Source organism: Pelobates fuscus, chromosome 1, assembly GCF_036172605.1.
Source record: "Pelobates fuscus isolate aPelFus1 chromosome 1, aPelFus1.pri, whole genome shotgun sequence".
NCBI lineage: Eukaryota > Metazoa > Chordata > Amphibia > Anura > Pelobatidae > Pelobates > Pelobates fuscus.
The window spans coordinates 24594321-24622208 of NC_086317.1; positions in this window are offsets into that span (position 1 = coordinate 24594321).

A 27888-nucleotide genomic window follows, 5' to 3' on the forward strand; every position below is an offset into this window, starting at 1 on the left:
AGGATGATGGTGGTGGGGGCTAGGGGTGGTGGGGGGTGGTGGGGTGATGGTGAGGGTGGTGGGGGGTGAGGCTGAGGATGGTGGGGGCTAGGGGTAGTGAGGCTGAGGGTGGTGGGGGTGATGGTGAGGGGGGTGATGCTGAAGGTGGTGGGGGTGAGGCTGAGGGTGGTGAGGGGTGATGGTGAGGGTGGTGGGGGGTGATGGTGAGGGTGGTGGGGGCTAGGGGTGGTGAGGCTGAGGGTGATGGTGAGGGTGGTGGTGAGGCTGAGGGTGGTGGGGGCTAGGGGTGGTGAGGCTGAGGGTGGTGGGGGGTGATGGTGAGGGTGGTGGGGGGTGATGGTGAGGGTGGTGGGGGGTGATGGTGAGGGTGGTGGGGGCTAGGGGTGGTGAGGCTGAGGGTGGTGGGGGTGATGGTGAGGGTGGTGGTGAGGCTGAGGGTGGTGGGGATGATGGTGAGGGTGGTGGGGGTGAGGCTGAGGATGGTGGGGGCTAGGGGTGGTGAGGCTGGTGGGGGTGATGGTGAGGGTGGTGGGGGCTAGGGGTGGTGAGGCTGAGGGTGGTGGGGGTGATGGTGAGGGTGGTGGTGAGGCTGAGGGTGGTGGGGATGATGGTGAGGGTGGTGGGGGGTGAGGCTGAGGATGGTGGGGGCTAGGGGTTGTGAGGCTGAGGGTGGTGGGGGTGGAGAGGCTGAGGGTGGTGGGGGTGATGGTGAGGGTGGTGGGGGATGAGGGTGAGGGTGGTGGGGGGTGATGCTGAGGGTGGTGGGGGGGGGGGTGATGGTGAGGGTGGTGGGGGCTAGGGGTGGTAGGCTGAGGGTGGTGGGGGTGATGGTGAGGTTGGTGAGGCTGAGGGTGGTGGGGTGAGGCTGAGGGTGGTGGGGGTGGTGAGGATGATGGTGGTGGGGGCTAGGGGTGGTGGGGGGTGATGGTGAGGGTGACGGTGGTGGGGTGATGGTGAGGGTGGTGGGGGGTGAGGCTGAGGATGGTGGGGGCTAGGGGTAGTGAGGCTGAGGGTGGTGGGGGTGATGGTGAGGGGGGTGATGCGGAAGGTGGTGGGGGTGAGGCTGAGGGTGGTGAGGCTGAGGGTGGTGGGGGGTGATGGTGAGGGTGGGTGAGGCTGAGGGTGGTGGGGGCTAGGGGTAGTGAGGCTGAGGGTGGTGGGAGGTGAGGCTGAGGGTGGTGGGGGGTGATGGTGAGGGTGGTGGGGGATGAGAGTGAGGGTGGTGGGGGATGAGAGTGAGGGTGGTGGGGGATGAGGGTGAGGGTGGTGGGGGATGAGGGTGAGGGTGGTGGGGGATGATGCTGAGGGTGGTGGGGGGTGATGCTGAGGGTGGTGGGGGGTGATGGTGAGGGTGGTGGGGGCTAGGGGTGGTGAGGCTGAGGGTGGTGGGGGTGATGGTGAGGGGGGTGATGCTGAAGGTGGTGGGGGTGAGGCTGAGGGTGGTGGGGGCTAGGGGTAGTGAGGGGTGATGGTGAAGGTGGTGGGGGTGAGGCTGAGGGTGGTGGGGGGTGGTGAGGCTGAGGGTGGTGGGGGGTGATGGTGAGGGTGGGTGAGGCTGAGGGTGGTGGGGGCTAGGGGTAGTGAGGCTGAGGGTGGTGGGAGGTGAGGCTGAGGGTGGTGGGGGTGATGCTGAGGGTGGTGGGGGGTGATGGTGAGGGTGGGTGACGCTGAGGGTGGTGGGGGCTAGGGGTAGTGCGGCTGAGGGTGGTGGGAATTGAGGCTGAGGGTGGTGGGGGTGAGGCTGAGGGTGGTGGGGGTGGTGAGGCTGAGGGTGGTGGGGGGTGATGGTGAGGGTGGGTGAGGCTGAGGGTGGTGGGGGCTAGGGGTAGTGAAGCTGAGGGTGGTGGGAGGTGAGGCTGGTGGGGGCTGAGGCTGAGGGGGGTGGGGGTGAGGCTGAGGGGGGCTAGGGTGAGGATGAGGGGGGCTGGGGGTGAGACTGAGGGGGGTGATGCTGAGGGTGGTGGGGGCTAGGGGTGATGGTGGTGGGGGTGGTGGGAGGTGGTGTGGAGATGGTGACTGGGGGGGTGAGGCTGAGTGTTGTGGGGGGTTATGGTGAGCCTACCTTGATTTCCCTGGTGGTCCAGTGGGCTCCCTGGTGGTCCGGTGGCCACTGCTCCCGGTCTGCAGCTCCGCAGAGCTGCAGACCGTGTAGTCTCGCGAGATTTCAGAGTGTTGCCGTGGTAACCCGCGGCAACGCTCTGATTGGCCAATTCTCGCGAGTCACATGGTCTGCAGCTCTGCACACTGCGGAGCTGCAGACCAGTGTCTGCGATGGTGGCCGGGCAGCCAGGAGGGGCCTCGCACCCGGCGGCATACCGGGCAAGCCGCCGGGCCCCCTCCTGGTGTCAGGTCCTCGGTCAGTGACCGAGGACCTGACACACTCTGCCAACAGGCGGTTTAGGCGGCCGCGAGGCCCCCGCCAGTGCGAGGCCTTAGGCGGCCGCCTAAACCGCCTAATTAGAGAGCCGCCTCTGACCTCACAGGATCGCTGCCTATGTGTTTTTGACTTCAACTTCTCCTTCACCCCTCATGTCCAATCAATCACCAAATCCTGCCACTTCCATCTTAAAAACAAAGTATGCATCTGCCCATATTTAACACCTGATACGGCTAAGATGCTTGTCCATGCCACTGTCTTCACTCACCTTGACTACTGTAATCCGCTTCACAGTGGTCTTACGTGTTCCCAACTTGCCCAGTTACAGTCTATAATAAATGTGGTGGTGAGGCTCATCTTCCTGTCCGCCCACACCTCCCACCCTCCCCCTCTGTCAGTCCCTACATTGGCTTCCTGTAAGATATAAGGCTCAATTTAAGATCCTGGTACTTGCTTACAAATCTCTACATAATGCTGCTCCAACGTACCTATCTTCACTAATACACAAATATGTCCCACCTGTGTCCCATCTGGGCCCCTAGGTCTGCCGCAGACCTATGTATAACCTGTGTTCGTACTCCTACCTCTGATGCTCGTCTTCAAGACTTCTCTAGGGCTGCACCATTCCTATGGAACACCCTTCCCCTCTCTGTTAGACTTTCACACAGTATCCACTCCTTCAAAAATCTTTGGAAACTTACTTCTTCAGAAAAGTATATAAATTAAACCGCGAAGAGCTTTCCCTCCCCGCACCCTGATTCGTCTCCTGCAACTGTCATCAAACCAAAACACTAAGCCCTCAGTGAAACCTAACAAAATACTTTTCTACCCTACTGTTACCTTTTGTGTCACTATACCCCACTCCCTCTAGCATGTGAGCTCATATTCCTCAATCTCTCTGTTCCTATGTGTCCAACTCGTCTGGTTACAAATACGTGTCTGTTAGTCCACCCATAGTACAGCGCTGTGGAATTTGTTGGCGCTATATAAATAACTCTGAAATTTCTCTTGAATTTGTTTTGCAATGTATATTGGGTGTTCTCATGACATAGATTAGGAGTGGTCTGCCCATTGGAGTGGTCTGGGTGCCAACTCCCACTACCCTTAACCCTGCAAGTGTAATTATTGCAGTTTTCATAAACTGCAATAATTACCTTAGAGGGTTAACTCCTCCTCTAATGGCTGTCTACTAGACAGCCACTAGAGGGCACGTCCGTGTTTATAGCACATGAAAAGTGTGCTAGAACGTCGCTGGATGTACTCATGCTATGTGAGGACCTCCAACGTCGCTGAAATCCCCATAGGAAAGCATTTTTGGGGAGGTCTAATGCGCGAGCAGTCTCCCCCGCCGGATGACGAGCGTTGACGGACCCTGACCCAGCGCCGAGGGACATTAGTGCTGGATACAGGTAAGTAACTGAAGGGGTTTTAAGTAAGTACAGGTAAGTAACTGAAGGGGTGGGAGGGAGAGGGGACCTGAAGTGCCAGGAAAACGCAGGTCCGACATCAGGGGGTGACAACATGATGGTTGTCACGGGCCTGGCCGCCCAGGCCCCACGTGGAGCAGCGGTGCATCTGCACCGGGGCCCCACGTGCTGATGGGGCCCATCAGGTGGCCCAAGCATTTAGGGCCACCCAATGGGTCCTATTATCTTCAGGGGCCCGGTCAGCGCTGTAATAATGTGACTGGGCCCCTTTAAAAAAAATGCAGCCGCAACGCAAGTGCTGCTGGGAGGAAGTGACGGCCGGTCACTTCCTCCATGCTTACTCCACGCGGGAAGGAGGACAGAGTCTGAAGGCCGAGAGGAGAGGCAGCCGTCGCCCATCATCCCCAGCAATGCAAAGGTAAGGAAGAGGAGGGTGGCTGAAAAATGAATTGTGTGTAAGTCAGTATGTATGTATGCCTGTCTGTATGTATGTATACATGCCAGTATGTATGTCTGTGCCACCCTGCGACCCCGGTATGTATGCCAGTGTGGCCAGCCTCTTCTCCTGGGGGGCCCAGGAGCCAGCCACCTCAGGGCCCCCTGAGGCTGGCCCTGGTATCACTGGGTAGTCAGGCATTGAGCTGATGTGATCTGTGTGTCTGTAGTGGTCCTTTAAGTGGATGTGTATCTGCATGCACTGGTGTACGCACCTGCCCTGCGACCCCTGCGACCCGGTGCCCGCCGCCATGTGTTGCGCCCAGGCCCGGACTGGCCATCGGGCACACCAGGCAAAAGCCCGGTGGGCCGCGGTGGCCATCAGGGGAGGTCCCAGGATCTCCCCTGCCGGTCTTTGCAGGGCCGGCACTATCCGAGCACCGGCCCCGCTGTTTTCCATGAGGAGATCAAAGATCTCACCGGCCCACTTTAATAGACCTGCGGCTGGGGAGGGAGGAAGAGGACCCGGCGGAGCTCAATCTTGCAGCTCCGCCGGGTTCCTCTCGCGAGATCCGGAGCTAGAGGAACAGGCTAGAGTTCACTCACCGCTGGACCACCAGGGATGGTTTGCGACTGCCGGTCCCCCCCCCCCCGCCTCTCCTTGGTACCACCATGCCGGTCTCCCCCCTCCCAGGCTAAAGGAAAGAGGGGGGGGGGGGAAATAATACATGTTAATTAGTTACAAAAAATGGGACTAGTGGTTGACAGAATTAAAACACACTGCCACACCAAAAGACCTTATATCCTTATATGAAAAAGGCTGTTTCTGCACATACCCTGTAGGGGAACTCTTATGAGCAGATAGCCAGAAAAAACAAAAAAACTCTTTAATGGTCCCTCTTGGGGAGAGAAAAAATGGATAAACGTACAAACATACAAACTAGGTTAAAATTGGGACCTAGTGGGGAATGGTAATGACTAAGCCGGGAAACAATGTTCCACGAGCAAGTAGCAAGGGTTGTATCAATATATTGAAAATTTGCCAGGGATTGTAACAATGTACTAATATCACAGAACACCAAGTGTCATAAATGTATATAAATTATAACTTGCGGACTAAATGGTTCCTGGACATGCCTTGGCTGATATCCCATGTACTAAATGCTCCTCTAGCCTAAACCAGAGAAAAATATACAGAAGATCTACAAGAGTAGCACACCTAAATTGATTTCATTTGTATGGTGTCAGACCCTTATAGTAGATTACTTATATATAAGACAGAAAGACACCATGACAGAATATATAATAGGTAAATCTCAGTTAGATAAAGCGAGGAGTATTTCTAGAAGCACATCTAGATTTGTGGGAAAATTTAGACAGAAACTCAGTTCCTCGTTGTCAGAAAAGGAACAGCGTTGTGTCAAATATGTAACAAGGTGCAAAACAGCGTTATGTCAAATATGTAGCAGAATGCCAAACAGCTATATGAGATTTGGGGGTAGGAGTCCCTAGCATTCTGTTCATACAGACAGCAACCGCAGGTAGAGTCCAGAGAATCCGTGTGATTAGTCGAAAAAACCCCAGAACTGTCCCAAAATAAAGTTTAAAAGTTAGGGAATCATCCGCTCTGTGTCGGTAGCTCGACGCGCGTTTCGGCGATCTACGTCGCCTTTGTCAAGAGCCGTTGTGAAATGAGTGGCGCCTCTTTTTAAATGCATATTTGGTACCGCCCTCTAGTATGACGTAAACGTCATTGACCAATCAGTGGGCTTCGTATAAATGAAGGGGCAGAGAGATCTTCCAATAATGTTCACAGTGATTAACCCTTTCCGTGAAAAAGCGATGTGACTCAGAAAGATGATCTGTAGAGGTTTTTACATACATGGGTATACGAGGCAAAGAAGCCTTCCTGATAAATGTCAAGAGTGTTGTGTGCAGTGAGTATGGACGATTATATCACCATATGTATGCCCAGGCGTTCCTTAAAGTGGCAAACAGGAGCTGTCCAAACACATTATCGGCTGTAAGGGGTTGATCTGTAAATGCCCATATTGCCCTTCATTGTCAGAGTCTCCAAATCAAGTATTTATCATAAATCTGGTCTTATTGCTGGGGCCATATCCGATGCTGGGGGACCCAATGTAATGGTAATACTTTACAGCTGGACAGAGGCCCTGAATTGGACAATACCATTAGTAGGGAACAGATAGCTATTCATATGCATTTAAAGAGTAGTGTTGTAGAGCGATATTTAGTATTAAAATTAAACTTAAAATTAAAACCCCCAAGATATAGGGGGTAAGTACCAAGAAAAAGAGATCTGTTTGAATGTAACACATGTGTGATGACAAATATGGTTCTACCCATATTTGTCATCATACATGTGTTACATTCAAACAGATCTCTTTTTCTTGGTACTTACCCCCTATATCTTGGGGGTTTTAATTTTAAGTTTAATTTTAATACTAAATATCGCTCTACAACACTACTCTTTAAATGCATATGAATAGCTATCTGTTCCCTACTAATGGTATTGTCCAATTCAGGGCCTCTGTCCAGCTGTAAAGTATTACCATTACATTGGGTCCCCCAGCATCGGATATGGCCCCAGCAATAAGACCAGATTTATGATAAATACTTGATTTGGAGACTCTGACAATGAAGGGCAATATGGGCATTTACAGATCAACCCCTTACAGCCGATAATGTGTTTGGACAGCTCCTGTTTGCCACTTTAAGGAACGCCTGGGCATACATATGGTGATATAATCGTCCATACTCACTGCACACAACACTCTTGACATTTATCAGGAAGGCTTCTTTGCCTCGTATACCCATGTATGTAAAAACTTCTACAGATCATCTTTCTGAGTCACATCGCTTTTTCACGGAAAGGGTTAATCACTGTGAACATTATTGGAAGATCTCTCTGCCCCTTCATTTATACGAAGCCCACTGATTGGTCAATGACGTTTACGTCATACTAGAGGGCGGTACCAAATATGCATTTAAAAAGAGGCGCCACTCATTTCACAACGGCTCTTGACAAAGGCGACGTAGATCGCCGAAACGCGCGTCGAGCTACCGACACAGAGCGGATGATTCCCTAACTTTTAAACTTTATTTTGGGACAGTTCTGGGGTTTTTTCGACTAATCACACGGATTCTCTGGACTCTACCTGCGGTTGCTGTCTGTATGAACAGAATGCTAGGGACTCCTACCCCCAAATCTCATATAGCTGTTTGGCATTCTGCTACATATTTGACATAACGCTGTTTTGCACCTTGTTACATATTTGACACAACGCTGTTCCTTTTCTGACAACGAGGAACTGAGTTTCTGTCTAAATTTTCCCACAAATCTAGATGTGCTTCTAGAAATACTCCTCGCTTTATCTAACTGAGATTTACCTATTATATATTCTGTCATGGTGTCTTTCTGTCTTATATATAAGTAATCTACTATAAGGGTCTGACACCATACAAATGAAATCAATTTAGGTGTGCTACTCTTGTAGATCTTCTGTATATTTTTCTCTGGTTTAGGCTAGAGGAGCATTTAGTACATGGGATATCAGCCAAGGCATGTCCAGGAACCATTTAGTCCGCAAGTTATAATTTATATACATTTATGACACTTGGTGTTCTGTGATATTAGTACATTGTTACAATCCCTGGCAAATTTTCAATATATTGATACAACCCTTGCTACTTGCTCGTGGAACATTGTTTCCCGGCTTAGTCATTACCATTCCCCACTAGGTCCCAATTTTAACCTAGTTTGTATGTTTGTACGTTTATCCATTTTTTCTCTCCCCAAGAGGGACCATTAAAGAGTTTTTTTGTTTTTTCTGGCTATCTGCTCATAAGAGTTCCCCTACAGGGTATGTGCAGAAACAGCCTTTTTCATATAAGGATATAAGGTCTTTTGGTGTGGCAGTGTGTTTTAATTCTGTCAACCACTAGTCCCATTTTTTGTCTCTATTCCCAGGGGTTATGCCCCACCATATCCTTTAACCACCACAAACTCTGGTGGGTGGATATTTTGTGTCCATTCCACCTCAGTGTTGTTCTTTTTTCATGTTAATTAGTTGTTGTTGTTTTTTTACCCCCAACACACAATCCCTTTTAACATTCACACACAGCACTCTCACACACAGCACTCTCACACACAGCACTCTCACACACAACACACACAATGCACCCTTAAACACAGCAGCCTCACACACAAATCACACACATACACAGCATCCTCACACACATACTGCACCCCTAAACACATTACATTCCAGACACACACTAGATCCCTTATCCAACTCTGGATCATATACAAACACTAGATCCCTATATACACTCTGATTCCATTATATACACACACTCACTCACTACACATTCTGGGTCCTTCAAACACATACTAGACTCCTGTATACACACACACACACACACACACACACACTACATCCCTAACATACACACTCTGGATCCCTTATACAAACACTAGATTAATTGTAAACAAACACATGCTACACCCCTAAACACACACTCCATCACCTATACACACACACACACACTATAGCCTGTATGCACACACTTACTACATCCCCTATACACACATTCTCTACAGCCCCTAGCCACATATGCATTACATTACACCACAAACACAACACAACTAAAACCGACCTTATTACACAATACCACACCACAATCAGCTCACTCTACACACACACGCAATACCACAAGCAGGCTCCAAACACACGCATTATACTCTTTCCTGGCCCTTTTATCTCCTGGTATCCATTTATAGAGACACCAGAGACAAGTTGCAAGGAAACACAGTGCAAACATGTTATTAAACTTGCTTGCACTGTGCAGATCAAATAGAGGGCATTTTTTCCTCATGCTAGAGCTCTTTAGCAGAGCTCTGCCCTGGAAGAGCATTGACCCAACGCTCATTTTGAGACGTGGCGTGTTTGTCATTGGTGATGACGAAACACACCCTCTCTACCTGCCCCCTTCTTAGTGGGCAGCTGTGCTCAAAAAATGCCTGGGCCGAATTTTTCTCCCAGTCCGGCCCTGGTTGCGGCCCCAGCCCGCGCAGAGTAAGCGTGCGGGGGGGGGAGGGCCCACGGATCAGTTTTCGCACCGGGGCCCCATGGGTTGTGTATGCCACTGTATGTATGCCAGTGTGTATAGAGGAGACTCTCTCTCTCTCTCCATATATATATATATATATATATATATATATATATATATATATATATATATAATATTATATAAAGAAGAAAAACTACCACAACAAGAGGACATAGTCTTAAATTAGAGGGACAAAGGTTTAAAAATAATATCAGGAAGTATTACTTTACTGAGAGGGCAGTGGATGCATGGAATAGCCTTCCAACTGATGTGGTAGAGGTTAACACAGTAAAGGAGGTTTAAGCATGCGTGGGATAGGCATAAGGCTATCCTAACTATAAGATAAGGCCACGGACTAATGAAAGTATTTAGAAAACTGGGCAGACTAGATGGGCCGGATGGTTCTTATCTGCCGTCACATTCTATGTTTCTATATATGTGTCTGTCAGTATGTATGTCAGTGTGTGTATGTATCTGTATCGCCTTATGCATATGTGTGTATGTCTGTTTCAGTATTCGTATCTGTTAGTATGTGTATCTTTGTCTGTGTCCGTGTGTGTATTCCTGTGGGCGGGATATAGAAGCAGGCTTGGAGGCGGGCCCCCAGTGGGCACAGACCTTGAGCTGTGTTAGGGGCCCCAAAATTTCTGATGGCAGCCCTGGGAAAATAGTTTGTGTTCCTGGCACTGGAGTCCCTTTAACTACTGGACATTTAAAGTCTAATGATTTAAATACTTTATACAACCAATTACCGGTACTTGCTCAATTCACTTAAGAAATTGAAGATAAATGAATAAACTAAACCCGACTCCTACAAAACAGTGTTGGATTTTAATTTTACCACATGACAGGAGGCTTCATGTTTTGCATTAACTGTTTTTACTAACTCCACATAGCAGTAAAGAAAAGGAGTGAAAACATTAACCAATCAAAAAATAGTAGGAGGTATAGTATTCACAGTGATGAGGCTCCTCCCCCTCTTTCTTTACTGCTCCATCAGCAGACAGGTCAGAGTTTCAGGCTCTTCCCTTTATTTATATTGTATTTTCTATGTTATATGCTAATTTTCGATTTCCTTATTCTGTTTTCTTCTGGGAATCTTCTCCCTCCTATCCTGGGGGGTTTTCCCCTTTCATTTTACGTTTATTTTACGTTTATTTTATGTTTATTTGTATATGTGTTTTATGTCAGACTTTATTCCCCTCAGGATCCCTCCGTTTTCATTCCCCTTTGTTTTCGCTGGCTTCCCAGCTTGCTTTCCCCTCAGGGTAACGCTCACCCTGCCCCCAGCACTCCCTTGCGGCTCACCAGCCGCTTTCTGTTTCGCCGACACGCCGGGAAACATTTTTCCCGGTTTCCCGGCGGCCATCTTGGATCTCGCGTCTCGCGAGATTCGCGGCCGCCATTTTGGGAGTCCCACGATCTCCGCAGTGCCGGCCTGCAGATCACGTCCAGTCGTCGATATCTTTTTTCAGCTGCTCTATTTGTTACTCTGGCAGGGGTCACAGACATTTTCCTGTAGGATAAAGAGGCTGCTGGCCCTTTCTCAGTGGTGAGTCCACTGTTATTATTCCTATTCCTACTTACTGACCGGGTGGATTTTGTGCCACCTTCTATTCCAACAGGGTGAAGCCCTTAATGCACTGCTGCCATCAGGTGGATTTCGTGCCACCTACATATATGTATATGTTTAAGGGGCATCCCAACCCCATATTGACGTCACATTCAGGTGGATTTCGTGCCATCCTCACAGATATACATACATATATTTCTGGGTGCGGCCCAGCAAGAAAAACCCAATTTACCCTGCTGGGGTTTCGGGTACTTTTACTTGTACCTACACTACATCACACCCTGCTGGGGTGTTATTACCGATTTTATTATTCTATTGAGTGCATATTATAATCAACTGACCCCTAGCCCATCTACCCTGTGCCAACACCATAACCACTATGGAAGCATCCCAAACCCCTGCGGACTTCCAGTCCATGATTGCAGAAGCCATCTCCGCCTCTATGGAGAAAGCGCTGTCCAGAGTTATGTCGGCACCTACCGACAAACCCAAAAAGGCCACGCTCACACTACCTCAAGACGAGGACTCTGAGGCCTCAGAGTCACACGTACTGGCGGACCCACGCCCCGCCAAACATCACTGGAAAGGTGAGAAAGCGGGCGATACACCAGCCAAGGGTAAAGCACCCAAACGCCATAGACCAGCCCCACCCACACCTGCCCACTACTCCTCGGATGAGGGGGAAGAACACACACATTCTATGGCCGTATTGGACGAGTGGCAGGCCGCGGACTCTGATCCGCAAGATGACAATTGGGACTCGGACTCCGGCTCCCATACGGGCCTCTTACGAGGCACCTTCCTGGATCACAGTCAGTTACCAGACGACCTCGCACCTACCCAGGAAGACGAGGCCATCCTAGACCCCACAGGGCAACGTCTTTTTTACCCTCGCAATATCCGCCACCCACGCTCCGGGGACTGGACACCCCCCGACCACCTCTCCCAATTTATGCACCGCTGGCTTTGCAAACCACTGGATAAAACGGTGCGCAACCGTCTACGCTCGGAATGCCCACGTCCCTCACTTCCCGACCATGTAACTCAAACCCCGGAGTTTGACCAGGTGATGAACACCTTTATGTCCCGGGGTGGCCGCGACCCCCGACGGGGCGTGGAGAAGGGATTCCACGGGGTCCAAGACAAACTGCTGGACGCCATCGGCCCGCTCTCCCGCATATTATACCTGGCAGATGATGCTTTCACTAGAGCCGATCAATTTGACTCTAGCATGGTCAAGGAATGGGCACATGACATCAGAGAATGGGCACAAAGGTGCTTCTGCACTCTCCTCTGAGAGGCGCAAGGCAGCTTTACTCCGTATTGACGGAAAACTGGTGGAATTGGGCACCAAAGAACTGGGACCGTTGGCACAGGGCAAACTATTTGGGGAACCCTTCTTAAAAGAGCTGAACAAGCATGTCAATATTTTTACGTCCCTGAATAAGGCTCAGACATCCATGAAGCGAGTCTTCAGAGGTTACCCCAGTCGGGGTGTTTTTGGACGGGCTGGCCGCTACAGGGGCCGCGCAGCCAGCCGATTCTGGACTTCAAGGACGCTTACCTGTCGGTCCCCGTCCACACATCTTGCCGTCAATTCCTCAGATTCCTATGGCAAAACCAACCCTGGCAGTTCACATGCCTCCCTTTCGGCGTCAGCTCAGCACCGTGGTGCTTCACCAAGCTTCTCAAACCAGTTGTGTCACGACTACGAACGCAAGGAATTCGGTGCATTATATACCTCGACGACCTGCTACTGTTCTCCTCAGACAGGTACAGTCTAACGCAACACACACGATATACCATTCAACTCCTAACGTCCCTAGGCTTCGTGGTAAATTACCAAAAATCGGAACTATCCCCAACCCAGACGATACAGTTCCTGGGCTTCGAGATAGACTCCAGATACAGATACATCACAGCCATCAAGAAGGAACTACGCAGGGTCATCCGCTGCCACACCATTCCCCTCCGCAACCTAGCTCGGATCGTGGGCCTACTGTCCGCATCGATTCAGGCAATCTTCCCAGGCCCACTACACTACAGGGCGATGCAACATCTCAAGGCCTCCTTCCTCCGCCAGAACCCTTCCTACGACCAGAACATTCTGGTAACGGAAGAAATCAAGGAAGAACTCGGATGGTGGTTGGACAGCATGGAGGCTTGGAACGGCCGAGCCATCTTCGGGAATTCTCCCGACATCGTTCTGGAATCAGACGCCAGCCTTTGGGGCTGGGGCGCCACAGGCGAGGGCGGATCGACAGGAGGCACTTGGACTTCACAAGAAACCAACCTCCACATAAACTGCTTAGAACTCCTGGCGGGGTCGTTTGCGATCCGCAGCTTGGCGAAAGACCGCACGGACTGCTGCATCCTCCTCCGGATGGACAACGTCTCAGCGGTCCGCTACATCAATCGCCTGGGAGGAGCACGATCCAGGCTCCTATCAAAAATCACGAAGGACATCTTCGAATTTTGTCTACCCCGGAGAATCTCCCTGATGGCAGAATACCTCCCGGGAGACACGAACCTGACAGCGGACTGGTTCTCACGCCACTGGCGGGACAGCAGCGACTGGAGACTGGACCCAGTGATCTTCCAACGTCTTTCGGCCAGGAGGGGTCCCCTCCACCTAGACCTCTTTGCTTCACGCAACAGGCAGACAGACGAGTACTTCAGCTGGCTCCCAGATCCAGGGAGCAAGGCAGGAGATGCGTTTCTACAACCTTGGCCACTCGCGGGGGCGTATGCCTTTCCCCCATTCCCCATGGTGGCAAGGACGATGCAATACCTGAAGACCCAACGCGGATCCCTGCTCCTCATCTCGCCCCTATGGTTTCCGGATCTTCTGGCAGCAGCCTACAAGGATCCTCTCCTCATACCGTCCTACACGACACTCCTTACGGATCCAAAAGGGAACCAACACCCGCTCATCCTGGAAGGCCGTCTCATGCTGATGGCTTGGACACTTTCAGGGGAGCCTGGCAAACCGAAGACGCAAACGTCTCGAGATCTCCTCTGGGACTCATGGGCACCAGGAACCAGACGATGTTACCTATCAGCATGGAACTCCTGGTCTACTTGGTGCAGTGAACGGAATTTCGATCCCTTTACGGCACCTATAACAGCCATCTTGAATTTCCTCTCTCACCTCTTCTCCACGGGCCGATCTTACCGATCCCTCAACGTCATACGCTCCGCAATTTTGGCAGCCCACGTTCCGACCCAGGGGATCCCCGTTGGAAAAGACCCACTGGTATGCCGTCTCCTCAGGGGCATCAGACTACAGAGGCCTCCAAGACCTAAATATTCCCGACTATGGGACGTCGAGATCGTTCTATTCATTAGGGACTGGCCGGACAACAACAGACTCTCGCTCCGACAGCTATCAGCTAAACTGACACTTCTACTTTGTTTGGTCTCATTCCGCAGAGTCTCGGACGTACGAGCATTCGACATCGATGCCTTTTCGGTCTCCCCAGAGGGAGTTACCTTCCAAATTTCACGCCGTACGAAATCCGATTCCACATCAGTTTTCTACCCTTTTTTCCCTACAGAACCGCTTCTCTGTGTGGTGTCCACCCTGCATCGGTACGTGGAAGTCACATCCCGATTGCGGGTCTCACCTTCGGGCCAACTCTTGGTGTCCTACGTTAGACCACACGTACCAGTCTCTACCACCACCTTGGCCAGGTGGGTAAGATGGATTCTATCTCTGGCGGGCGTAGAGGAGACCTTCGGAGCCCACTCCGTCCGGGGTGCGGCGGCCTCATCAGCCTTCACCGCAGGCGCGTCCCTGGCAGACATCCTACGAGCCGCAGATTGGTCACGAGAATCAACTTTTCGGACCTTCTATTTCCGCCCGAACCCGGGGGCAACCACGTCTCTCCTGTTTCAGCGTTAAAAATGCAAAATATGAAGCCTCCTGTCATGTGGTAAAATTGAAGATTATGCTAGCGCTAGTGTACTTATAATCTTAATTTTAATAATGACAGGAGGCGAGTATTTTCCCACCCTCCACACCCTCGAGGAAGGAGATCCTATGTAAGTATACCTATACTCTGAAGGATGAGATCTCATGTAAGTATACCTATACTCTGTATATTCCTTCCTTTTTCTCTGTCTCCTTACTCAGCTAATTTTAATCGGATTTGTACCTTGTTTAGATACAGCCTTCGTTTACTAATCACCGTCATACTTAGACTAGTTTTAAAAAATTTTTTAGTGGAATCTGTGTTGGGTTTATTACATCACTGCAACCAGTTACCAGACCGGTTCCTAACCTTTTTCACCCTCTCTTCCAGCATAACTTCAAGACGTTACAGCTTACGCTCAGGATGGACAGGTTTGGGCCTTCCTTCAGCTGCCAGGACTTCGTATTTGGGAAAGTCACCCGTTGGTGCATGTTTGGACCATCCTCTAACTTCTAGGATTTCGCACTTTGGAAAGTCACCCGTTGGTGCATGTTTCAAGACTTTTTTCCGTTTCTTTAAATATTTTATGTGTCTTTGATGTCGCTTGGAAAGAGGGGGAGGAGCCTCATCACTGTGAATACTATACCTCCTACTATTTTTTGATTGGTTAATGTTTTCACTCCTTTTCTTTACTGCTATGTGGAGTTAGTAAAGAGAGTTAATGCAAAATACTCGCCTCCTGTCATTATTAAAATTAAGATTATAAGTACACTAGCGCTAGCATAATCTTCAATTGTTCCTAGAAAAAAAACTACGAAAGTGATTGCTAATAGATTGCAGAATCAACACTAACATTGTAAGAATGTTGAACTTCGACCAATAAATAGAATTTGTAATAAGCCTCGAGTGCAGCTTCCAATTCACAAATCACTCTACAGATAGAACTATTGCTGCTTTAAAAGGTCATAACTCTTCTAGCAGGGTTGTTATTTCTTTCAGTCTGCTTATTAAAAAGTTCATCTTGGCTAGCCTCCTTTCCGTTCACGGATACTGTTGCATTGTAATCTCCTGCACACAGCTTTGCTTGCTTGACATTTCTGTATGATAAGACATGAGTGTTAGCATTTCAGAATAAACACCAAAAGAACATTATAAATAAAAAATAAAAAAATTCCTATTTTGATTTATATCCTAATTGAGGGCAGGTAGAAGTAAAGAAAAAAAAAAAAAAGCACATCAATACCTTTGCATCTTTGGTCATTATATTTACTCATACAGCTCTATAAAGGGTCTTATTTTTGTTTGTTTTAAAAACACATTCATAGCAGTTTGTTTAAAAACGTTTTATATATCTGAAACATGAAGTACAGGGAGGTTCCATTATGGCCTTGATTTAATATTTTGGATACGCTTTTCAATTAAGCTGTCAAAAAAAACAAACAAAAAAAACAGACATTCCAAATTAATTTTTCTACAAAAATCCAAAAAGATTTTACTGTGACAATATAGTCACCAAAACAAGTTTCTCACTGTTCAATTGCCTGCCATTTAGGAGGTAAATCACTTTATGCAGCCCTCTTCCCACCTCCATGCATGTGACATCCGCCTTCCTAAATGCTTCCTATAAAGAGTCGTCTAATATTTAGACTTCCTTTATTGCATATTCTATTCAACTTATTATTGCTCTCCTGCTCTGTTAATAGCTTGCAAGACCCTGCAGGAGCCCAGTGTGTGTGTAATTAAAGTTCCATTTACAGAGCATTACATAAACATTTAAAGTACGCAACATCTGATTGAAACTGAAACTATTTTAAGTCACAGCTAGTGAAAGAATTGCTAGGGTAGCATACACAGAAACAAAACGGATTTAACTCCTATATGGCAGAGAATTTAGCAGTGAGACTTCAGAGGCATGCTCTATATTAAAACAGCTTCTCTTAGCTAAAGTTGTTTTGGCGACTATATTGTCCCTTTAATGGTGACCTCTGTAGATAAATCGTTAATTAACTCTGACACTATTTTATGTGCAACTGCATCTGTTCACCATATGAAGGTGCATAGAATATGAACATTTTTTATTTGAATAATAGTCTGGCTGTTGTGTACATTAGACAGCCTGGGTTAGTTGAGGATATTTTTAGGAGGTTGTTGTGCTTTAAACCAAGTCCCATGAGCAGTGGTGTATTTAGGATCTGTGCTGCCCTAGGAAGGATGGTGCTCTGGCACCACCCCCCACCCCCACACGATTTAAATTTTCCCCACCCCTTCCTGCCATGCCGCACTTTGACTGATGGACACACCTCCCAACACTCAAATTATTTTTTAATAATTATTTTAAATCCACCCAGCCTCCCTGGGAGAGCTGAAGTGCATTCCTTACCTGCGGTCCAGTAGGGTTGCTGGTCTGGCAGGCAGCGGGAGGACAGTCTGAGTAGGCGGCAAGGGAGCTTTAATCTTCCTGCTCAGCTGCCTTGCACCGCTTAGCGATGCTGGGAGCTGGAGTGATGTCATTTTCCGGCTCCAGAGGGAGCTGAGCAGGAAGAGCTCAGGTAAGTATGCTCCCTTGCGGGGAGGGGGGGGGGGCGCTAAAAAGTGGCCAGCTCAAGCCCCCAGGACACAAGGGATTTGCCTGGGTGCTTGGGGCGGCTGTTTTTGTTACATTAGATATGTACAGGGTTAGCGTTGCCAATGTTTGACTTTATTACTACTTGTAATTTACAAATATGACAAAAATAACCTGTATCAGATAACTTATCTTTCCACGTTATAGTCAGCAACTTCTACTAGTCTTTAAGAGTAAGAGGTAGAATCACTTTAGGTTAGTTGTCCCTATAGGTTTCAGAAATCTTGTAATGCCAGAAGTGTCCTAAGGAATGCGGAATAGGGAGAAAGAAAGCAGCATATATTTACTAAAGTAAAGAAAAAAAAAAAATGTATGTGGTGGAAATAACTCAACATGATTAACACTGCATTAAAGATGACCATGTTGCCAGGGCCGGATTAACAAAGGGGCTGATTGAGCTGCAACTCTAGGCCCAGGCAATAGGTCCATTTTTTGACTGGTATTTTAAGGCACAGCCTGTATTTGAGGCTGCCTGGCCGTGATGGTATTGCAGTAATACAAATATTTTTTTCTATATAAAATGGAGATTACTCTGCAATACCAGCACTGGCCAGTAAGGGTCACAGTGTGTGGACAGAGGCAGGGATAGGAAGTTACAGCAGATCCCTCCCTGCCCCTCTACTCACTGATCCGCGGGGGAGCAGCTACACAGCACAGAGAGTCCAGACAGCAACTCCAAGCCTGCAGAGAGACTCCAGCTCAGGGAAGTGAAGGATGAGGTGACACGGGTGTCTGTGTACACAAGTGCCCCCTTATATCCTAGTAACACGAGACATGGGGAAAAATGGGGACACAGACATTGGGAGACTAGGGAATTGGCCTTCCAATTCTTTGGACACCCCCCCCCCCCCTTTTTGGGTATGTTTGCCCATTTTGGCACTTCTGGTTACATGATTCACATCAGTGGCAAAACTTTTACCTCCCCAATTGACTTCCTGCTTCACTGGACACTGCTGTTAGGGGATATGGATTTACTTGAAAGATAAAAGCATAAATGAGAGAGATTAGCATAGAGTATGTTATTTCTTATTGCTGCATCCTTTGCGTTTCCCTCCAACACCAACTCCTTTAGATACATGACGCTTAAGAGGTATGACTGTTTTTGGTCGATAAGATTGTGTAATTAGGCCCCATCATAATGGTCAGCACCAGGCCCACTGGGCTCTTAATCTGGCCCTGCCAGGTGTCATGGTCCTACTAAATAGTAATCACTTGACTAGATACTAGCCCTACTGCATTGTCCTGCCACAAAACATACTGCTGGTAAGTTAAGGGATACTCCAGACACCCAGACCACTTCTGCCCATTGGAGTGGTCTGGATGCCAACTCCCGCTATCCTTAACTCTGCAGGTGTAATTATTGCAGTTTTTATAATATGCAATAATTATATTGCAGGGTTAAGTCGTAGAGGGACTTCGTGTTCATAGAACAATAAAAATGTTATAACGTCACTGGACGTCCTCACGCTATTGAGGACCTCCAGTGTCGCTGAAATCCCCATAGGAAAGCATTTTTTTTAATGGTTTCCTATGGGGAGGTCTAATGCGTTGTTTGTTTTCCTGGCACTGGAAAGTCCCTTTAACTATTGTGAGGTAATGGAAGATATTGCAACAAAAGTATATACTTCTGAAGCAAGTATTTTTAATTAAAGAAATGTCTTCTAAACTTAGAGGAACCACTACATGTTTCCCCTCTCCTTGCAAGTATGATCTTAATTTGCTTTTTGAATGGATTACATTTCTCCACATGATGGTGCCACGTCGTAAATGTGTCAATTCTATTTATTGTAAAGATCCATGTAATTTTAGTGTTATATTCAATATTCTACCAATAGCATTTTTTCCAAAATCATAACATTGTTTACAACAAATTATAATTAGTATAAATTAAAAAGGAAGCACGGCTTTTATAGGCAAAGAAAAGAGAAAAAAAAAACATTCTATACAATGTCAGCCAATCTGGAGTTTCCAGACAATTAAACACTTTCTAGTGCAGGGGTAGTCAACCTTCGGCACTCCAGATGATGGGCTACATCCCCCATAATGCTCTTACATCCATAATGCTGGCAAAGCATCATGGGGGGTGCGGTCCAAAACATTTGCAGTGCCAAAGGTTGCCTATGCCTGTTCTAGTGAGCAAGACACAAGGTGGTAATTCCGTTGCAGGCAAGATAACTTTCCAAGTGCAGATCTGTAATGTATGCATGTTATTACACCACCAGCTCTATTCCCAACAATGATAAAACAAAATCTTAAATAACCTCTGTCAAGGATTTCAGCATTACTTTGCAACAAATTTGCCACAGCATTTAAAAAAATAAAACCTTGGCATTTATGCAATCCTTTAATCATCTAAGTTTACACAAAAGCTCTGCTGAGGCCATTAATTCTTAACTGCACAAAGTCATTTAGGCTTATAGGCGTTATAAACTGTTTAGAACCCTTTGAATAGAATTACACTTCCCCCATTGCTGCAACAAATAATGACAGTCTCTCCAAATTCACAAAACTAAAAATGCTCAGAAAATTCGTCACTGTTTAAACTGTTTTAAATCCAGTTGATGAACAAGCTCTAGAAATAGAGGCATCAACATCTTTGAATTTTGCCAGCCTGGTTGCACATCCGCATCGGATAATTCCTTTTGTTTACCACTGGTGTCTGTTGTAGTTGGGATGACAACTTCATTATCTGTGTGAGGCGTCACTGGTAATACATACGGGCATGTCTCAGTCATAAGATAACTGACTGTAAACTTCCGATTTTACCCTAGTCTTTGTATCTCACTCTGGGTTGTATAGAGGTTACATTTGCTGAGTGAGAGTTCAATTTCTTATGCTGTCCTCTTTAGCCAAGAGCGGTGGTGATAGATGTTGGGGTTCATGTACAGAACGGTTGATAGTGCATTATTTTTTATTTCTTAACTTGGCCTATACATTAATTTTAAAAGGATGCACTATTGTGTACACACTAGTATGTTGTTCCACAGATACATTTTTGATTTGTCGCAAATCTGCTGGACAGTCTGGTTTTATGCATAATCGATATGCAGCAGAGTCTTGACTTTCAGATGTATGAATGCTTTAGGGGTTTTTCTGAGGTGACTACTTGCATGCCTCTGTTTCAGACAGCTTTGAGACAAAAAAAAATTAATAAAAAATGACATATCTGCATTTTACAATGTACAGTGAGTAAAAAAAAAAAAAAAAAAAAAGAAAATAAGTATTTGATCCCCTGACTAAGAAATGATCAGTCTATAAATTTTAATGGTAGCTGTATTTTAACAGTGAGAAACCGAATAAAAAAAAAATTAAAAAATATAAGTTATAAATTGATTTACATGTCAATGAGCAAAATAAGTATTTGACCCCTTCAACTTCATACTTGGTTGCCAACAAGGGTTTGGCCATCACAGAGGTCAGATGTTTCTTGTAGATTAGCAGGTTTGCACATATTTCAGGAGGGATTGTGTCCCACTCCTCTTTGCAAATCCTCTCCAAGACATTAAAGTACCACTATAGTGCCAGGAAAACTCGTTTTCCTGGCACTATAGTTGCCCCCACCCTCAGGGACCCCCTCCCGCCCGGCTCTGGGGAGAGGAAAGGGTTAAAACTTACCTTTATTCCAGCGCCGGGCGGGTGCCTATAGTGGTCCTTTAAGGTTTTGAGGCTGATGTTTAGCAACTCAAATATTTGGCTCCCTCCACAGATTTTCTATGGGATTAGGGTCTGGAGACTGGCTAGGCCACTCTTCATATGCTTCTTTTTGAGCCACTCCTTTGTTGCCTTGGCTGTGTTTGGGTTTCTTATGCTGCAATACCCATCAATGACCCATTCTCAATGCCCTGGCTGAGGAAAGTAGGTTCTCACCCAAGATTTGATAGCACATGGCCACATCGATCATCCCTTTGATGTGGTGCAGTTGTCCTGTTCCCTTAGCAGAAAAACCATCCCAAATCATAAGGTTTCCACCTCCATGTTTAATGGTGGGGATGGTGTTCTTGTGGGTCATAGGCAGCATTCCTTCTCCAAACACGGCGAGTTGACTTGATGCCAAAGAGCTCGATGTTGGTCTTATCTGACGACAACACTTTCAGCCAGATCTCCTCTGAATCATTTAGATATTTGTTGGCAAACTTCAGACAGACCTGTTCATGTACTTTCTTGAGCAGGGGAACCTTGTGGGCGCTGCAGGATTTCAGTCCTTCACAGCGTAGTGCGTTACCAATTGTTTTCTTGGAGACTATGGCCCCAGTTGCCTTGAGATCATTAACAAGGTCCTCCAGTGTAGCTCTGGGCTGAATCCTCACCATTCTCATGATCACTGAAACCCCGCAAAGAGAGATCTTGCATGGAGCACCAGACCAAGGAAGACTGACAGTATTTTGTGTTTCTTCCATTTGCGAATATTCACACCAAGCTGCTTGGCGATGATGTTGTAACCCATTCCAGCCTTGGTTAGGTCTACAGTCTTGTTCCTGATATCCTTGGACAGCTCTTTGGTCTTGGCCATGGTGGAGAGTTTGGAATCTGATTGATTGCTTCTTTTATACAGGTAATGAGCTGAGATTAGGAGCACTCCCTTTAAGACAGTGCGCCTAATCTCAGCTCATTACCTTACATTGTTATAGTTACATGGCGGAAAAGAGACTTGCGTCCATCAGTTCAGCCTTCCTCACATATGCTTTTGCTGTTGATCCAAAAGAAGGCAAAAAACGCAGTCTGAAGTGCTTCCAATTTTGCAACAAACTATGAAAATATTCCTTCTTGACCCCAAAATAGCAGTCAGATGTCTCCTTGGATAAAGCAGCTATTACCCCACTAATTAGAAATTGTATCCCTGTATGTTATGTTTTTGCAAGTATTCATCCAATTGCAGTTTAAACATCTGTATAGACTGACAAAACCACCTTTTCAGGCAAAGAATGCCATATCCTTCTTGCGCTTACTGTAAAAAAAAAAAAAAAAAAAAAGATAAAAAAAAATTTGCTTTAGATGAAATCTCCTTTCTTCAAGCCTAAATGTGTGACCTCGTGTCCTATGTATAGCCCGGTTTATGAATAGGTTTCCAGATAATGGCCCTGAATATATTTGTATAAAGAGACACCTGGGAGCCAGAAATCTTGCTGACTGATAGGTGATCAAATACTTATTTTACTCATTGACATGCAAATCAATTTATAACTTTTTTTATATGCATTTTTTTGGATTTATGTTAGTTATTCTGCCTCTCACTGTTAAAATACACCTAACATTAAAATTATAGACTGGTCATTTCATGGTCAGTGGACAAATGTTCGAAGTCAGCAAGGGATCAAAATACTGTTTCCCTCACTGTAGATTCAGAATGGTTGGCCTATATGGATTATACAGTTGTATATCCTACCTGGCAGTAGACATGTATCTAGATATTGTTATACATACATACATACATACATATCACACATACTTACCAGAATTTAGTTTGTTCTCTTGCCCCACCTATTCACAGTGGAGTAGTATGTAGGTATCCTGTTTGTGGAATCATGGAATTCTATTACACACAGGGTGGTTTGTTAGGCAGTTAATGAGATTTCTGAATTTGCAGTGAAGAAATAAAGCCTGTGAAGATTAATTTATTCAGCATTAGCTTTAACATTTGTTTTATTTGATAAATATAGTAAAATCAGAACAATGGTTTAAAAAGCACCAATAGTAATGAATGAAATATATATAAAATTTTTACACACAAATATTTGCCAAGGATAGGCAATTGTAGAGGAGTTTGATTACACTTAGAGCTTTTTAAATCAAATCTGTTACTTGATGGAATACTAAGATTCTGGGCACCAAATACAACTTTAATGCATTTGATAGTTTATGGCCTCAAAACATCTGTAATTTATTCATTCCTAAATCGTTCTAGTTTTTACAAAAATATTATATATATATATATATATATATATATATATATATATATATATATATATATATATATATATATATATATATATATATAATTTTTTTTAATAATTTTGCACCATAAACCTTCAGCAACATAGGATGGTGGTGGGATGGGGAGGGGCACTGTAGGGTCCTGCAGTGCCAGGAAAATCAAAGTTTACCTGGCACTGGAGAGTCCCTTTAATGATTATTTCTACCATCCTAGCAAAGTCAATTTTACTTTTGTAGTCAATATAAATGGTATTCACCACTCATCGCAGGAATCTCTGTATTATGTATTATGTACCTAGTCAAACAGTTTTTCAAAGTAATCCAACAATAAGATAATGCATCCCATTCACAAATTTAAAAAAAAAAAGACATTAAAATGCTTTGGAAGACAATGCATTACTGAAACCACAAGATATAACAAATCAGAATGTCAGAGGAATGACATGCCAAAAGAAACTACAATGGGGCCAGCAGATGAGTAGAGGCATTTGCACAATTCCCAGGCACGGTAATAGTATTATTGTGTCGAAACGAACCTCGCCACTGGGCCCTGGAGAAGCCTGTTTGCTAGCCTCCTACCTGCTGACTATGGCCCATGGGTTATTTGGGGCATATTGTACTTTATATTGCTGCTACAGGCCCTTTTAACATCATCTATGGACACATTGGGACTACTGTCCCTTTAAGACTGAAGCATATTCTAGTGTACTGCCTGTAATATTACATATGTATTTATGTGTTGAGTTTAACCTGGGATCTGTATGCAACATTCATCAGATTGTTCGGTAGAATCACTCCATTCATTATATTGAGTGAAACTACCGAACAACCAGACCACCCAGGAATAAGTGTGCCTCCAATTACCATTTGCAACAATGTTGCAAACGGGTAATTGGCAATCCGTGCAGTGTGGTCTGTGTCCTCTGGGTGGCCGCCATTCGGGAGCGGAACAAGTGGCGGCAGCCATCTTAAACTACCGAACAGCGGTGTTTTGCCGTCGAGCGTCTGGAACTAAAATCGGACACTCGACTAGGCAAGCACCGCTGAGACCTCCAGACTTCCAGGATTTCGTGGGGAAACTACCGAACGGCCCGCCGTTCGGTAGAAAGGAACTCCCGAACTAGGGGATTCATGCAAATCCCCCTTAGGCTCCATAACCCAGGCAATTTGTCTGTTTCATTCCTTTTCTGTGACCGACCGCAGGGCCAAAATGCATGGAACTGTTTTCGGATACTTTACCCATGCGGTCGGTCAAATCTTTGGAACCCCATATCTCCCGAACTGTTCATCCGAATGACTTGAATATGTTGTCCCCCTGAATAAGGGCTATCCAAATGCTGGATTTAAAGGGGTACCCCCTGTTTTTGGGGTACATCCAGAACTTGGCTGAAAAGGTGTACCGGATAATTGGGTTTAATGTTATCTGAGGGGAGGGGATGTGTGGGCTGAACCATGTATGTGATTGGGTATTTTATGCCTCCCCCTGGGTGTGGCCTGTATGTGTATTATTGTAATAAAAGCCAGGCTGGATGAGCCAGTCCAGAGTTCCTGCTTAACCCTCAAAGTGAAGTGTCGTCTCATTATTGGGGCAGGATTTATTGTATGCTGTTCCAGTTTGACTGCTAGGAGTGTAAACCTATTCGTATGGTTTCCTATTCAACTGTCTACAGCATTCATATGCTTGAGAGGATTTATACGCTTCTCTGATTCAGTGGTTGTGGTGTCTGCCAGAGTGCTTGGAGTCCACAGGAAGCGCTAGGAGCATCCATTAGCGGAGGTACCCGGTCGGGGTGCCAGGCGATCCGTTACAATTATAATCTTGCAATGCTTGCTTAACAGGGCACTGACTTAGTGAAGGAGAACTTAAATAAAAAGTTTGTCTGGGAGTGGGGATTTCCTTCACAGAGCCCAATGGCCATGTTGTCGTGTGCTCAGCAAGCAGGCAACTTACTCGGATCATCCAGGTCTGCACTCTCACCAGCCCAAAGGGGGGGGGGGGGGCTGAAAGAGGGACCCAGAGACTCCTTGTGTCTAACTGCCAATAACAGCAACCATGTGTCAGGAGACTGTCAAGTTGCAAGATACACGAGTGGACGCCTCCCACTATCCCAAGCAAGGCAGCAACCGGTGGAACTACAGTGTTTCGATAGGCCCAATCTCAGGTTTAATCTGCCTGTCCGTAACGACTCCATGCCAGTTGAACAATGGTGCCAGATAAGAGTAAACAAGCTAATAATGCCCCATCAGATGTCATGTCGAGCCCTACAAATGTATGGTTCTTTGTAATCCAATAGATAACTTGTAAACTAACACTAACCCAAATGGAAAATCCATTCAGAAGCTTTAAAAAAAATAAAAAAACCCACACAAATACAGAATACTTGATCTGAATCTGCTCACAAGTGAAACAGAAATACACAGATATCCAGTCTCTACCCAAAGATGACACTTTACACCACAATATCGCATACATATTTAATGCAAGTTAAACATTCTTTAGTTTTTTTTTATTCGCATTTTGTAGTATCAACATACCGTACACCATCTTGCACAACAAGAAATTATGACATTGAAGTAGAATCGTAAAGCATATATCCAGTAGTGCTTACATTATGTGGTTTTTGTCAGTTGATACAAAAAACATTTAGTTTAACAGTAACTGGGAAAAGCCATCACTACAGAGGCACATTATTTATTCTCCAGTGACTGACCTTTCATGATCAGTCAATTCAGGATGTTACCAATAAGGTTAATGGCAACTATTAGAACAGTTATTACCAAACCGTCGCATTCAAAAACACATTGTAAATGTGAAGTCGTTAAAGTACGCAAGGGGCTGGGACTTGTTTTTTCCAGGCTATAGGTGATCTACTGTTGTAGATAACTCTTCAAATAGAGACCATTTGGAACATTCAAATTCTTATTAGAAAAAGCTATTCTCACAGAGTACCCGACAGTTAACTGATTTGTTCTCTTCTGACAGATCTACCCAATGCATTTAAAAGATGGGTAGACCAGGTCTGTGCAAGAGTGGGAAGATCCCATATGTTACAAAACCTCAACCAACATAACTCTCCAGCCTTCAAAATGGCAAGGCACCAAGGAAGCAGTAACTCTACAGCATCCGAAAATACAACACCTGCCCCCTCCCGGGCCAGATGATACCTCTCAGTTATATAAATATGCTGACCTTACATAATCGCCCGAACAAAACAGCAAGACTGTCCTTTTGTTTTACAAAAAGTGCACATTTCAATAGAAATTGTCAGTTTTACACTTCCTTGCCAATCAGACAACCGGTTCAGATGCTTCCTGGTTTAGTTCAGTGGAAATAAACTCAATAGGCAGCAATAGTCCAGGGAAACTGCCTTGCAAAGACTTCTCATTGAGAAGTCTGATTGGACAGTCACAAAAAGGCTGGGCAGGGTTAGAAGAGGGCTTGCAAAGGCTGCAGACATTTTATTTATAAGCGGTTTTTAGATATACCCCCAATGAAAAAAAAAAAAAAAGTTCTCATTTGGAATACATAAAATAGTGATTTTATGTATTTTTGGACAGTGGATGGTATTTTCCCCATGTATCAATTTTTTACACAAGATTTCTCATTTACATGAGGACATGCAACAAAACTAGACAAAATATCAGATAAACACGACACAAGTAAAAAAAACTGACAAAATCCACTTCGCCACTGAGTTTTGGAGATGACTACTTGCTTGCCTTTTACCTTTTGACTATGGCCCCTGTGACTTATTTGGTCCTAGGATATTATGCCTGCTGGGACTTTTACCAATACCACTTCGAACTGATTCGAAGTGGTACTTTGAACCACCGAACCGCTGAAGTACTGGACCACACATAATTGGAAGTGTGCGGCTTGTTAACTGCCCAGAAGCTGTGCTTAACCGCAGCCTAATTGACGAATGGCTGAAATTTTCCATTCGTATAGCAGAACACGTGGTGGCGGCCATCTTGTTTAGTTGAACGCTGCCAGTGGTGTTTTGTTGTCAATCGCATGGAACTACAATTTTTTTTTTTTTTTTTTTTTAAGTTATAAGACACTCAATGGCACAAACACAGCTAGAACTTCCAGCTCCAGCTAACTTTGACTAAATCCATACGAACAGAGCACCATTCGGTAAAAGTAATCTACCGAAAACACTTTGACATTGACTTGATGCACAAACAGTCCCGTTCAAACATTCGAAGTACATTTTAATCATTGAAATAGCCTGACCGCACAGCCTAATTCTCTGGAACTATTTTGGGCATGAAAACATGAGTACGATCGGTCAGAAGAGACTTCCAGGAATTTTCTGAACCCCCTGCTCTGGGTGATTTTTGGATACCCAGATCAGGAGATAAGATTTCCAGGGATTTGTGGTGTTTTTTTCCAGACTTTGTAAAAAAATATTTTTTCTGCTTAGAGTTAGCCCATTGTCTTTGTTAATTTTATCATAGACAGAGGGGAGGGA